This window comes from Chaetodon trifascialis, chromosome 18 (assembly GCF_039877785.1).
Source record: "Chaetodon trifascialis isolate fChaTrf1 chromosome 18, fChaTrf1.hap1, whole genome shotgun sequence".
NCBI lineage: Eukaryota > Metazoa > Chordata > Actinopteri > Chaetodontiformes > Chaetodontidae > Chaetodon > Chaetodon trifascialis.
Genome location: NC_092073.1, coordinates 14,194,400 through 14,208,285, shown reverse-complemented (window position 1 = coordinate 14,208,285; position 13,886 = coordinate 14,194,400). Strand labels below are relative to the sequence as shown.

The 13,886-nt window shown below is 43.3% G+C and overlaps 1 protein-coding gene across 3 annotated transcripts in view; it reads right to left on the bottom strand.

Moving 5' to 3' along the window:
• ncoa2 (nuclear receptor coactivator 2) overlaps positions 1–12,824 on the bottom strand; it is a 51,759-nt gene extending 38,935 nt beyond the window's left edge. For all 3 annotated transcript variants that reach the window (XM_070985709.1, XM_070985710.1, XM_070985711.1), the window contains exon 1: positions 12,690–12,824. The gene's annotated coding sequence lies outside the window, so the exon portion shown is untranslated. The remainder of the gene's footprint in view (positions 1–12,689) is intronic.
• Between the last annotated feature and the right edge of the window lie 1,062 nt (positions 12,825–13,886).

Genomic DNA, 13,886 nt, shown 5'->3' with positions numbered 1-13,886 from the left:
GACCACAGTGATCCTCACTCACACACACACCCTTGACTGAGGACACGGAGAGCTGAGCTCCCATGGAAATCTGAGGTTTCCTGAGGAAACGCTGTCCATTTTTTATCATTACACAAAAAAGCTAAATTACTGTAAGCTCCTGTCGTGAAACTGCACAAGATGTACACAGAAAAATGAGAAAAACAAAGTAATGCCATACAGCAGCATGCGCATTACAAATCATACTGCGAGTTCTCACAGCCAAGCCCCACTGAGTAAACCCATGACTCATGAGTTTCAATACACAGTTGAAAACTGCTACTTAGAAAGAAAACAGGTCCTTCAACACAAAATGCGGTACTTTTGCATTGTAGGTGTATTATAGGTGTGATTGTAATCAGTCCACAGAACACAAACCTTAAGTACGGTCAAGCCCTTTTTCAACTTGCTAACTTACATGGTTTTAAAAGTCACACCTAGTCGGTTAACTGCTAACGTGCTTTTCACTCACAACAAGTCATCTCATCAAGTGCTAACTGTTTGCATCAAGTTAACATGGAGCTGCAGGTTCAGTGCCCACAGGGTCTTTCCACCTCCTCGGGGACCTCAAAGCCCATTACATCGTGGAACAGTGTGCCTTTTTAATCATGGCACACAATTAATTAGAAAAGAGAAAAGTTTCAATTTTAAATCATATTCCCATTTGGATAATTAGAAAATGCAACTGGTAACTGGAAAAAAAAAGGACAGTGCTAGGCTATTTGGCAATGCTGAAAAAAGCTCCCAGTGAAGGTTTTCTGAGGAAGAGCTCGTCTTGCAATGCACGGAGCCTGGCGAAGGCAGAGCCAGGCAGCCTCCTCCAGGGCCTGGGTGATTTCTCCCAAATACCTGCCAAGTGAGCCAGCTGAGGAATGCACTCACATGATGTCATGTGCTGACATAACTGGAGAGTAAACCGATTCCCCTTTTGAACCCTTCACAAGTCCACAGCTAGAAGCCACGGGGAAAGGTGATATTCAGAGCTCTGAAACTGAAACCCCCAAACAGCCGAAATCTGTGATGAGTGAGGGACGGTGGACAAACGTACAGCTTAAACATGAAATCCTGACAAAAACTCCTCTTTTGCATCTGCACAGGACTAAACATCAAGTATAGGGAAAGTATAAATAGCTGATGTGTCTTGAATGTTACAGTCGATCTCATATTTTGAATGAAATCACCACATTTTTCAACCTTTCTCTTTTCCTTTTCCCTTTCCTGCACGGCTCTTAGTTCTCATCCTCTGGAGGAATTTCCTCTGAGCTTTAATGCTGTCACATGCTCAGTCTCAGTCCGGCCCTTGATCACTGGACTGAGTGACAGAATAAGGCAGAGTGTGAAAACACTCTACTGAACTAGTTTTCATTTTGAAGATGGCCAAACTGGACCAGAGAACTTCCAAGTGAGGAATTCTTATAATGAAATTAGTCTTTTCTTTGTTTAGAAATGTAAGTCAGTTGCTTAGAAGGTGCACTTAATGATGGTGATTTGCTCTCAGAAAATCAATCAGCAGTACAACAGGAGGAAATGAATCACGGCGAGCTGTTGTCCTGCAGCACAGACATATGTTGTTTTACGAGAAATACTGAAGCATCTGTACATCCAGCAACATCCATCACTTTAACAGACTGCTGTCATCCAGGACCCTGGTGTGGTAGTCTGCGCCATCAATTCAGATACCTTGATTTGTGAGTGTAATGCCCCATGCGAGTCAGTACAGGCAATATTCACTGTGTAAGATTGCACCAAACCACTCCTCTTGCATATTAGAGCAACAGAGTCGTGGCAGTGCTTCCTCTGATATTAGGGGTGGTGGGACCCACTGGCCAAGAAGACCAGTGGCAAGTCACACCACAAGTATGCGTACATGCAAGTGTGCAAATGATCTCGGCACACTGGAGCAGAGACCTCCTCAGGAAAAAAGACTGTGCTCCTTCAGAGCGGAGGAGCTTTCGATCCTTGAAGCGCTGTTCTACTTGGCACAGGAGTGTTGAATGACACATGGTGTGACCTAAACAAAAACACACAACCCTGCCAAGAGTGCCACTGAGCCTTAGCAGCAACATTAATTGAGTTTCATGTTACCCTGAATACTGGCACGACACAATCGATAAAGCTACTTGTAAGTTAATGATGGAGCCTGTTTGAAAAAATAGAAAGGCTTAATACAAATATGAAAAGTGACAAAGATAGATGAAGCCAGAGACATATACACGCACTACAGACGTACACCAAGACAGGAAAGGTCACACCTTCTCTAAAACCTGAGTATCTCATTTGCCCCATACGCCAACAGTCCAACCATCTGTTGGTATTTAAGGGGAGGTCAGAGATCATCGGGTTAAAAGTTCAAGCTCCCCTTAAACAGTCTACAGCCAATTAAACCATAACTGGTAATGGGCAGTTTCACTGCGCAGTACAAATCCTCATATTATTTTTGATGCTTGCAACAAAATAAAATGATCTCAGGCTACTAAAAGTGAAAACAAAAAAAAAAACTGTTATGTTTTTAAAGTGCACAGAAAAAAAATGAAAGTGACTGAATGACGACCACAGGTTTCACCTTCAAGTTCACCCAGCCATGACAGAGGTATTCTCTCGTCAAGGCAATTGGCACGTCTTTTGACAGGCCAAGACTGATCACGGGAGGTGAGCAGAAATGTTGCCTAAAGCCAAGACTCGGGAGTAATCTGTAACCCTTCCTTCTCTCAGAGCTGGCAATGGGCTGCTTGTGAGCGAAAAGCTTTGTCACCCAGGCTGGGCTAACAATGCTAATGAGGCGGCTAATCAGGTTCAGATAGGACAAAGGGTAGATAGTTCATGTGCTAGAAACTGACCATAATGACCAGGTCACAGAAAGGCTAAACACCAATGGAGCCCCTACTGGGTGCCTTCTGAATGGCCCACTAATGGCTTTCAATTCAATAAGAATCGAAGCTGATGTCAACATTAATGAAAACACCTGGCCTTTTAGCTCTACTCAACGCCAAGGTTTGGCCAAGATCGTCTTGGTGCTAACCAATAATCAATTGATTTTGTTAAACCTTGGTGGAGCTGCAAAGGAGGAACTGTGGTAAACCACACAATGAGATTATTCAGCCAAACAAAGATTTTGTTATATGTATAAGGCGGGGGGGGGACGACGACGACAAATGTGTGTATGTTTCGTCACAAATGGGGCTTGTGACAGCTTAAAGGTTAAGAAGTATTGTTTTATAAGCTCACGGTGGCAGGTTTTAACCCACGGACTGGCCATGGGACTTTGGAAAAACTAGAACTAGAAACTAGAACTTCACCGCCTCTGCCGTGTGTTGGGATGCCCCAGAACAAGGCACTTGATACCCATTTATGTCAGTGGAGACACTTTCCAGCAAACATTGCAGGAATGTGGTTGTACTGGGTTTCTCCAGTTTTAACTGTAGAGCCGACCCTACAAGGCAAACGCATCATCGTTCTGTGTGCAAGACTTTTTACCAAGGCAACAAGCGAAGGGATCTACATAAACAATACCACATTCATGGTTCAAGAAGGACATACTCAGAAATACAAACTCGAACAACACATTTATATTATTCATAGCTCTGCAGTAGATAAAAATGGTGGTCCCTGTACTCAGGGCATGATGATTTCCATCAGCAAACACCATGAGTACAAAAAGCACACAACTGGTCTTTCGGCTTTTGAATCTATATCTTTTTAACATATTTCAACAATATACAAATACATTAACTTCAAATCCTCAAGACAGTTCACAAAACAATATGACAATATGACACAATGACAAAATCAGAGTTTAACACTAGGCAAGCGAAAAGTCAACTGTAGTAAACAGTTTTCAATCCAAACACGATTTAAACACAATCACCGCTCACAAAATCTGAAAATAATCCTCAATTTGAATGTCTCTTTTCACTATCAAAATAAAGATAGGGGCTGCTAAAGATTTGTAGATTTGACTGAAATTCCTGTAGTATTTGTGACATCAGAGATCCTCACATAAAATTCTTATAATACACCGTGGCACCACGCCAGCGGACTTCAATGTGCAGATGCAAGCCAGTGCCAGGTGCCCTTACATCTGTTGCGCAAACAGCAACAGCCAGCTCCTTCAACTGTGACCTCGGGGACAGTAAACCCAAACGTGTAAGCAACATAATGAGACTGATAAGAAGAGATGTAAAAGGTGAGTCAAAATGACAGCAGAAAGCAAATGTGTGTAGCTTTAACAGCCATGGAAAAGCAGAGTTGGGGGTGCGAAAAAGAGGGTGTGGGCAGAAAGAACAACTGGCGTGAAGAGCTGATTGCATCATGCTTTTGAGATGATTCGGAGCTCATCTTGTGACTGCTCTGCATGTCAACTGCATACAGTATCTATTGTGCCCGCGTATATGTTAGTCCACCATCTTTTACTGCTTGTCACAGTTTGTAGGGAATTAGTTCCCGCGGAGGCCTGAGGCTGTTCAGTGGGAGCACACTCAGGATAAGGAGGTGCCTTGTTAGTGCGGAGGGCAGGGGAAGAGGAGATCAGCTGACACAACTATGTCACTTTATCAGCCAAAGACTTGAGACAATGTGACAGGCCAATGCTCAGACTCATGGCAAATGCACATACAGCGTCTGACGAAGCTGCAAAACACAACTTAGCAAAAGCAGCCCCGATGTGGAGTTGAATTAGGTGGGGGAGCAGACAGGACGGAGGACGAGGTTCAGAGTCTGCTCTGGTGAACCAGCGTGTGAGCAGGGTAATAATCTGCGGAGCGCGTTTAGGGGGATGCCTTTAAACCTCAGCATTACCTGATTAAGAGCGCTGCTGCTCTGACAGTGGAACATGTAATTGGACCAGACAGAGCAAAGAGCAAAGTGAAGCAGCCTTCCTCCGCCCCCCTCCTCTCTCTCTCGGTCATTCTCTCCATTTACAGTCCCCTGCTGCAACACTCGGTGACAGCCAGGTCAGGTAGACCCTACAACTTTGGCTATTTAACCTTTATTTAGCTATTTAGCAAAGCAGGTCGCTGGCAGAGAGTGACTAAAAAGAGCGAAAATGATGTTTTTTTTATGTTGGGTTTGCTGTGAGATAACTGATTATAGCACTGCAAGTTAATCAGTTGAAACGTCTAAAATTTAGAAAAAAAAAAAAGAGCTAGTGTTTGTCAACGCCTACCCTTGGCAATAACAGCTACACTGAGAATCACCAGCGAGGTATTATAGAAATGATGAATTTCCATCTGAAGTAACCGCTGATCACAGCTGAAGCCCTCTGGTCCTCATTTCAGACACAGTGGTGCATCTATTACATGCTGGTATAGCCACCAGCGCGCAGAGTACGTGGAAAGAGCGTAATCGCAAAAGTTCACAGCTGTGTTTATGTGACTGAAAGTGTCCCGATTAGTGTTGGGCAACTTGGCAAACACTGGTGATAATTCCTTCATCGCCAGTTGTCATTTCTACTAAAGGTCAAAGACCTCCACTCGTACACTGAGCTGCTTTTAAATGAAGATATTGTCTGTCAGCTTCTGTAGAGGGAGCATCAGTGTAACATCATGGCTCTGCCTCTCTTGTGTAATCTCCTCTCCAATGAGCGCCTTTGTTATGCACTCCACTGCCAGATGAGATGGAAGGCAGTTTTGTTTTGACGGCTCACATCTTCAGGTGCCAAAACCACAAACCTCTGGAGTAAAAGGTATGAATGGTAGCACTTTAACATGCAAACAAACAGGTGCACACACTTATTCCATGTGGGACAAATACGGGTGATTTGGCTGCTCTGTTGAGAGGGCGGTGTAATTAAATTATGTAGAATTTAAGCACTTGCGTGTATGGATTATTGTTTTCGCATAATTAGGAAAAAAATGTTTCAAAGAAAGGACAAAATCTTTCTAAAAACTCAGGAACTTGCGCGCCAGGAACAGTGTAGGAGTAGTGCATGTCTGTTAACAATTGTACAGAGGGACTGTGGGAAATGCTTTCTTTCTCTTCCTGCCTTTTTTTAATGTACTAACTATCAACAGATCCCATAAAAACTAAACCCCAACAATACATTTAACCTACTAACAAGCGTTGTCTGGTAGGTCAAAGTCTGACAGCGCTTCTGCCTCCAGTCCATGCTGTAAATCTCCACTGCACCCAAAAACACGTGAAAGAGCCACACTGATGCATTCGGGTGACATATTTCATTAGAATCAACACAGCAGGTCCAGAGTATTTCTATCAGCTCTAATGCAGAACCTTCATGCTTGCATGATGTAAGCATCTTAAATCTGAAAAACAAACAAACAACTGGGTTCTGGACAAATGAATCTTGAGTCCCAACTGTCTAATTTTATCTGACGTGTGAAGGAAAACACTTGATGACTGCATTTTGCAACGCTGACGTTTTTTACTGTCACTCAAATTCTCTCTAGTTTGGTGTTGACTAGGACTGCAACGGTATGAATAAACACCCCAGACAAAGAAAATATTGATTTCACAGAATTACACAATCACAATCATATTATTATTATTATTATTATTGTTATTACTAGTTACAATGAAAGGCATGAAAACATAATGTTTTTTTTCCACCAAACAAATGTTTTTTTTTTTTTTTATATAATTTCACAAAATATTACATCCAATGTATTTTTAGTAACACTTATACAGTACATTTATATACCATATGTACATGGTTTGATACCAGTCAATTTTCCTACCGCGGCATCCCGGTGCAAACTTTGCGTCACCCTGTACTCAACACATCTCTCAGTTTCAGAAAACCCTTCAATCTTCAATTTAAAGTGAGCATAGATGCTAACACGCAACCACTTATCATATAAAAACTGCTAACCATCACATTGCATCTTCTCAAACGAGGGGAAATAGATGGTACACTCTGTTCTATGCCACCGTATAATACCTAATGAAGAGCTGATTCACATGCACACCATGTTCACCTACTCATATTGGTCATTTCACTCACCATTTATGGTTCAATGTGGGAGTTAACGGGGCGTGATACGAGGCTCATGAACCTGTGCAACATTTTATGTTCCCAGCGATTAATAAAAAGAAAACAAGTACTTCGGCTGATGGCTTTGTGCTTAATTTAGCCGTTATTACCTACAGCATACCTGGACTGTACAGCATGGATGGAAAACACAGGTCAGCTAAGGAGATCCCCTACCCCGCTGAAATCAGTAAAGATAAAGCAAGCAAAACCATATTATAGGACACTAAAGGAACACTGCTGAGTCAGCAGAGAGCAAGAGAGAGAGAGAGAGAGAGAGAGAGAGAGAGAGAGAGAGAGAGAGAGAGAGAGAGAGAGAGAGAGAATGAGAGGGAGAGAGGGAAAGAGAAATCATGCCGGTCACAGTTTGACCCTCACAATGTGTACAGAAATGAAAAGCCTGAAACTGAATCCCCACATTCCTCTGGCTTTATGACAAGCGAGTGAGAAATGCTGCTGCTCTGCACATGTCGTTCCGTGCTACCTTACCCCAGCCTGCTGGTGGTGAACGAGCGCTGTTTACCTCCATTGCAGACTAAAACCGTATACGAGATTTTCTCAGGGCTGATTCACGCTGCATATTTTTGGACCACCCACCCAACTCCAGCAGGCAGCTTGCTCAATCCAAGTTTTCTCTCCCTCCCTCGGTGCCAAGGATTCCACCCTGGGCAGTGGGATAGGTGCCAACCACATGCTAGCACCCAGTGCCACAAGCACACTGCGGCGGAGGGAAATGCAATTCACTCACACAAATTGAGACTTCAAAGCACACTCCCTAACCTTTATCAGCTCCATCCTGTCATGCATCGATTCAGAAAATACCATTATGATCTACCTTTGTCACTGTTTTTATACCTTTATATTTTCAAATAGCATATTTTATCACCATAATCAGATCAGTGATGACTGTGGAAAGAGCATCAGAAGCCTCTACAAGGAAAATGACGTGCTTGCAGTACATATTAAAAACAGCATCGGTTATCAGAGCTACTACATTGTAACAGCTAAGCAATACCAACCACACAACACAAGGGAGAACAGCTGCAGAAGCACTGTCACACAGTCAGGTGACCTCTGTTGCCTCCTCTGTACAAACCTAACTGGCTGAGGGCACCTTCTCAGCAATGAGCAGTAGACACCACAATATCATTTAGCTTGGGAGATCAATATGCACTTTGCAGCAGCTGACCTACATAAGTGGAGGAGCGTGGACTGTCGAAATCATTGGATTGTCTGTGAGCCTCAAGATCCCTGGAGCTCCCGGTGGGGTCTCCATGGGAGAGAGCACGAGGCGGCCCACAGTGTGATGTTACAAACCTCAGTTTTAAAAACATTACAGATTCAAATAAATAGCCGCGTCACTGCAGCACTAACAGCGAGCCGAGAAAACACTGTTATTTAGCTTTAGCTTGGCTGAATCTGGATAACAAAGAATCAGTTAAACAGAAAAAAAAAGGTCCTGTCCAGGCTGTTGTTAACAAGACAGGACCTACTCTCAGCACAGATAGATGGGTTGGCTGATTTGAGGTCAGCTAAACAACACAAGAACAACATGCCTCGAAGCAGAGAGGGGAGTAAATACATCCGCTCCTCCTCTTCCATGTCAAAGCCCTCTCCGCTTTCCATCAACCATCTCTGCCTCACTTTAGATGCCTCTCCGCTGCCCCCCCCCCCCCCCACCCCCCAGTGCTGTAAAAACCTGGCCATTTCCCCACAGCTCATCCCTCACGCCCACCCAGGACCTGTCACACTGCTGTTTCCATGACAACACAAACGCAGAGACAGCAGGGTGAGATGCCCAGCGAGACAAGGCAAACAGATACCAGGGGAGCGGTGCATCATGTCAAGAATACACTGTGGACCATATAGAGCATGTGATGGACAGATAACACAATGTAGTCTGATCTGTTACATCTAAACTTGACTGGAAGCCACATGGATTCTCGTGTGTTTGTTGGACTTGTCTTATAGCGCAGCCAAAGTCTATCTATCCCAGTTTCGTCTAAATCATTTTGGGTTGTTTTTTTTACATTTAAAAATATATATGAAGAAGAGAAAATGCTCGTAATTGCAGTGCTGTTTAACTGGTCTGTTCAGAGAGGTCCATGTAGTTTCTCCTGACAACGGGACGTGGATGAAATATGAAGATCTGAGAAGGAGCAGTGATACTTTGCAACATCCTTATGAACGCCCAAACTCCTGCCAGCCTCTCTCGGTACTGGACGTAGCCATTTGATGGCGCTTTTCAACAGGAGCTCCGGAGTACGCATGAAAGAGTCTGCGTGAGACAGCAGGGTACGGTGCTGTTCAGAAGCTGGGCGCACTAAGCGGCAGAAACAGGGATGTCATTTTCCAGCCCGGGTCAAATGAGTCAACATAACGTCGTTAGCAAAGAGAAGTGTGTGGAAATGAGGAACGATGTCGTGGACTAGTAAAATGTGACATGTTCAAAAAGGGACTAACGTCAATTTAAACAGTGGTCCCTGGATTGCTTAGGTGTCACACATTTATCATCTTTAACACAGTTTAGCCAGATTTCTCCAACATGGCACTTCTTACATTGAGATTTGAAATTTTAATTTGTATTTTGTTAAGAATATCTAAATAAAACAGACCCAGTAATGACTTTATGAAAGCAACTAATGATTATTTTAACTATCAATAAATCTGTTGGCATATTCAAAGTTGGCCAACCAACAGCCCAAATGACAAAGACATTCAATTTCAATAATTCACTATCATAGAAAGCAAGCAAATATTAAAAATTGGAAACTTCAAATCTGACGCAAGTTATTAATCACCATCAAAATGGTTTCTCATTATAGTTCTATTGATAGACTAGTTGATTAACCGACTAATCGTTCCAGCTCTGAATGAGTTTAAAAGGATAGAGGTGAGCTGTGAAGGTGTTCTAAATTCTTCTAAAAGTCAATCCCACTCCCAGTAATTTCCCTTACTACTACATTACACGTTGCAGGAAGACCCCAATATAGGGTTCAAGGCAATTACATAATTCCACAGTGTTGTTCATTTCAATTGTTATATTATTATTTGTGAGGATTGTCTCACAAGACATAAAAGTCTGCATAAATCACAAAGCTTATATCTGGCATCAATACAAAAATGTCATTAAAAGTTAAATTATAGTGGGGCTGCAGTAGAAAAAACACATTCCCGAACTATCACTTCAGGCCAAAAGTGAGAGACAACAACCCAAGAACTGGCAGCGTATACTGCAGAGCAAGGGTCAAATGATTACTGTATCATTCAGGTGACGCAACAGAGCAACCTATCACAGGGCAAAAGTTGGTGATTACAAGATGAGAGCTTTGTCTTCAAGTCCACTGGAAAATACTGCTTTGTTTTCTGGAATTATGAACACACACCAAAACATGGGATAGGCAAGCAAAAACAGCCAAACAGCAATAGCAAAAGATGGGTTTGTGTGAAGGAAATTACAGTGTCGAGTGGAGCCCAGACTGAGAGAAGACAAGCAAGAGAGGGATGGACATAGAGATCGTTTTCGAGTCACGTGACAAGCTGGGCATCACTGTCGCACACCTGTTGCTATAGTTTTCAATGTGTTCAGGCAGAGAACGACTTCGAGGTAACACCCATTACGCAAACTCTGCCAAGGCAGTGTGAGAAAACCTCCAGTCAGTTATCCTTGTGTAAACATCCACATAGTTGCATACACACTCGCATGGATTCCTGGACTGTCATCATCCCAACACACTCATTCTTCTGCACGGTTAAGTCTAACTTACTAATGTTTCAGTGTACCAGCCAAAGGCAAAAGCCCTGTTTTGTGAGTGCTCATGCAGACTAGTATAACATAAAACAAACAACAGAAGCAACACTGCATATGGTAGGAATGCATCTGTGCAGGACTGCATTCTTTAGGAAGGAGGAGAGGGTTGTCACAGGCTCGCACGTGTCATAACCTTAACGCACACACTCAAAATCAGAATCTGATCAGTTCAGGAGGATATTTTACTTCTTGACTTGTCATGTCTTCCAAGGACAAACACTTATACGCAAAAATGAATTCTTGTCGGGAGTTTTGTTTCCCTAGAAAATGAAAAAGTCAATAACTTCAGGCACTGTGCCTTGGAGCTATAATGCTGCTCAGGGCTGGCAGGAGGAGTATTTTTTTTTTAAGTGGTTAACACACTACACACGCACACAGGTCTTTAAACTCATTAATTTATATGCCCCAGCCTTGTTCCAATGTGCTGCTGTTAAAAGCAAATATGAACCACATGCAAACATTTATTCTCAGCTTCCCCGGAGCTTACTTTACATATGACTACCGGTCCTTCTTCTGACTGAAACCCATCACATCACATCTGCACAGGAGCCCTGAAGTCGCAGCCGAACCGCAGCTGGACAACATGCCATGTTAAATCTCCTATCGGTGACGTGACCCGAGCACTGTGCACCACCAGGTGGGCCGAGTGATGCAACAGAAACTGCTCAACTGGTTCCACAGGATGCGTTCCTCCTGCATTAGTGAGAGGAGCGTTGACAATCATCGAAATGGCACAAGCTGTCTGCCTGTATAGTCCTGAATCAGTCAAGCAGGAGAGCCCTTAAAAGGAGTGCAGTGTACTCTCAACACAGGCACAACAGCAACACACAAGCTCCATACTGCATGGACGCCTCTTATTTTCAGAATGCATCTGTTCAATGTAGTCCTGCCTCTGTTTACAAACGAAGCCTGCGTGAACCGCTCAAAATCGTGTTTCCACGTAAATGTTTTCAGTGCGATTTTAAGTTATTTGGAAAGCAATGCCACAGCAAGCTGCAACCCCCTGTGCAGACTTTTCCTCTTCCGATCTCGAGTGAGGAGCCTCAGTCTGGTGTGAAGCTAAGTCCACGGACAACTTCCTGAATACATTTTTTTAAGCATTTGAAACGGCTGGTTTAAGTTCCCAAAGTGCTCACATCATAGCTTGGCTGCTAACTAGCATTTAAGTAGAGCACATCGACAATGCACAGCAACGCCACAGAGAGGAGAAACATTAGTTCAGCAAAAAAAAAAAAAAAAAAATGAGAGCGGTCCCTGCACCCCGAACAATCGAAGAAATTCCGTCAACTTACCTAAAGCAGCAAGTCGTAAGCAGGCATGGTTAACACCACAACAAACATGATTAACAACCCGCTCAAACACATGGTGGCGAGAACTGTCCCGACTCTCCCGTATTCTGACAACGACGTTCAACCAGGCTAGCCTGCAGCTAAACGGTTAGCATGCTAACTACGTTCCTGCTGTACTGGCGAACTTAGTCCGGTGTTGTATGCACGGTCACCCGCTCACTCAGCACAAAAAGAAAAAAACAAACAAACAATGACATATGAAAGTATCGTGCACGCTTTGTTCTACTTTACACCAAACGTATGTGTCAACACACTACTATCAGATAACAACGGCTGACAAACATTGCAATAACTCGCTTGCAAGCCCGCTCCGAGCCGTCTAATTGAGTTTGCTGCAGAAAACGCTATTGACACGGGCAGCGGGCTTAGCCAAGAAGCTAACGCTTGCTAACAAGCTAACGCCGAAGCGAAAGCCTGTGCCAGACAGACATACAACCGAGATTGAAGACCTCGCATTGGACCATGGATTTCACACGGAAAACACCACGTCCCGTCTCGTCAAGGAGCACCAACACATGTGGCTACTTACAATTTAATACTTTCGGCTGTGTCCCCGCTGTTAAATTCCGTTTACGAGGCGCAGCTCTGACCTTCGCGGTAGTGAAACAACATTTCTGCTGGCTAACTGTGCCGCCATGTTACTCCTGCTGTGCAAACCAATGCTGAGTGTTTATCTGGCTGGTAGCTGCTATCCTCCCCCACACCAAACCACATCACGGGGCTCCAGCAGTATCCGCTCAGTTACCACCGTGGTTCGTAAGCAACACGATTTACCTGTAAAGATGACAAGGGACTTGCTATATGATTAAATAGCATACATTTGTCTACATTTAAGCGGAGAGTCACTGACCGTCACTTGAAGGCACCACCGTGTCACGAATGTCATTAGCTAATATTTAAATATACGTTATGATCGTGGTTCAAAAGGTGGACAAACTATAGTAAGACCCCCATCCCAACTCAGGTTTCTCAGTGTAGAAAAGAAGTGTTTTACACGTTACACCTGTACACTTACACACGAGGGACTACTGCTAAATCAAGATCATTAAAGGCCATAAAAAATTATGCCAGCCAATAAAATTATGTGTGTATGAACTGTGTCGCAAATAAAAAAGGCTGGTAAAAGGAATATTGTTTGTGTTTCCCTTAATCACAGATCTAAAACTTCTATTCCGGTCAAGCCTAGTTAATTTTCCAATACTACACTTGCTATAACACTTATCACTGGCAGTAAGTAGACAGCGATGGGGAAAATATGCACGATTTTTCAGCAAACGCCATGCTGTGTATTAGCTGTTTTAAGAAATGGCTGAAATGTATTAAAAGACAAACTAGCACTACAAGCTTTAGATATATCATCAATGAGTGTGTCCTACTTATGTAGCCACCTTGATTTACTGTGGTCAACTATCCATAGATCACACAAGCGATTGTTCTTTCAATTAAAACTTGTGCTACACCGCCACCAAGCGGCGGACAGGCCGAACAGCAGCGGCAGGGTGCTTTCACGTGCTGTCATGAGCGCGAGCGAAGAAGAACAGAAACTCCATGCGGACACGTTGAACCACACAATCCGCCATTTGATTCGTTTTTTTTTTTTCTCGCTCTTGCTCCCGTTGGATGGGGACTTTACTGTACTTTGTTTACCTGAGGGCAGCTTTTGTTCAGGACGGTGCTTTACATAGTATAGAGAAAATATTTCCTCTCAAAAATATCATTTTTTTAT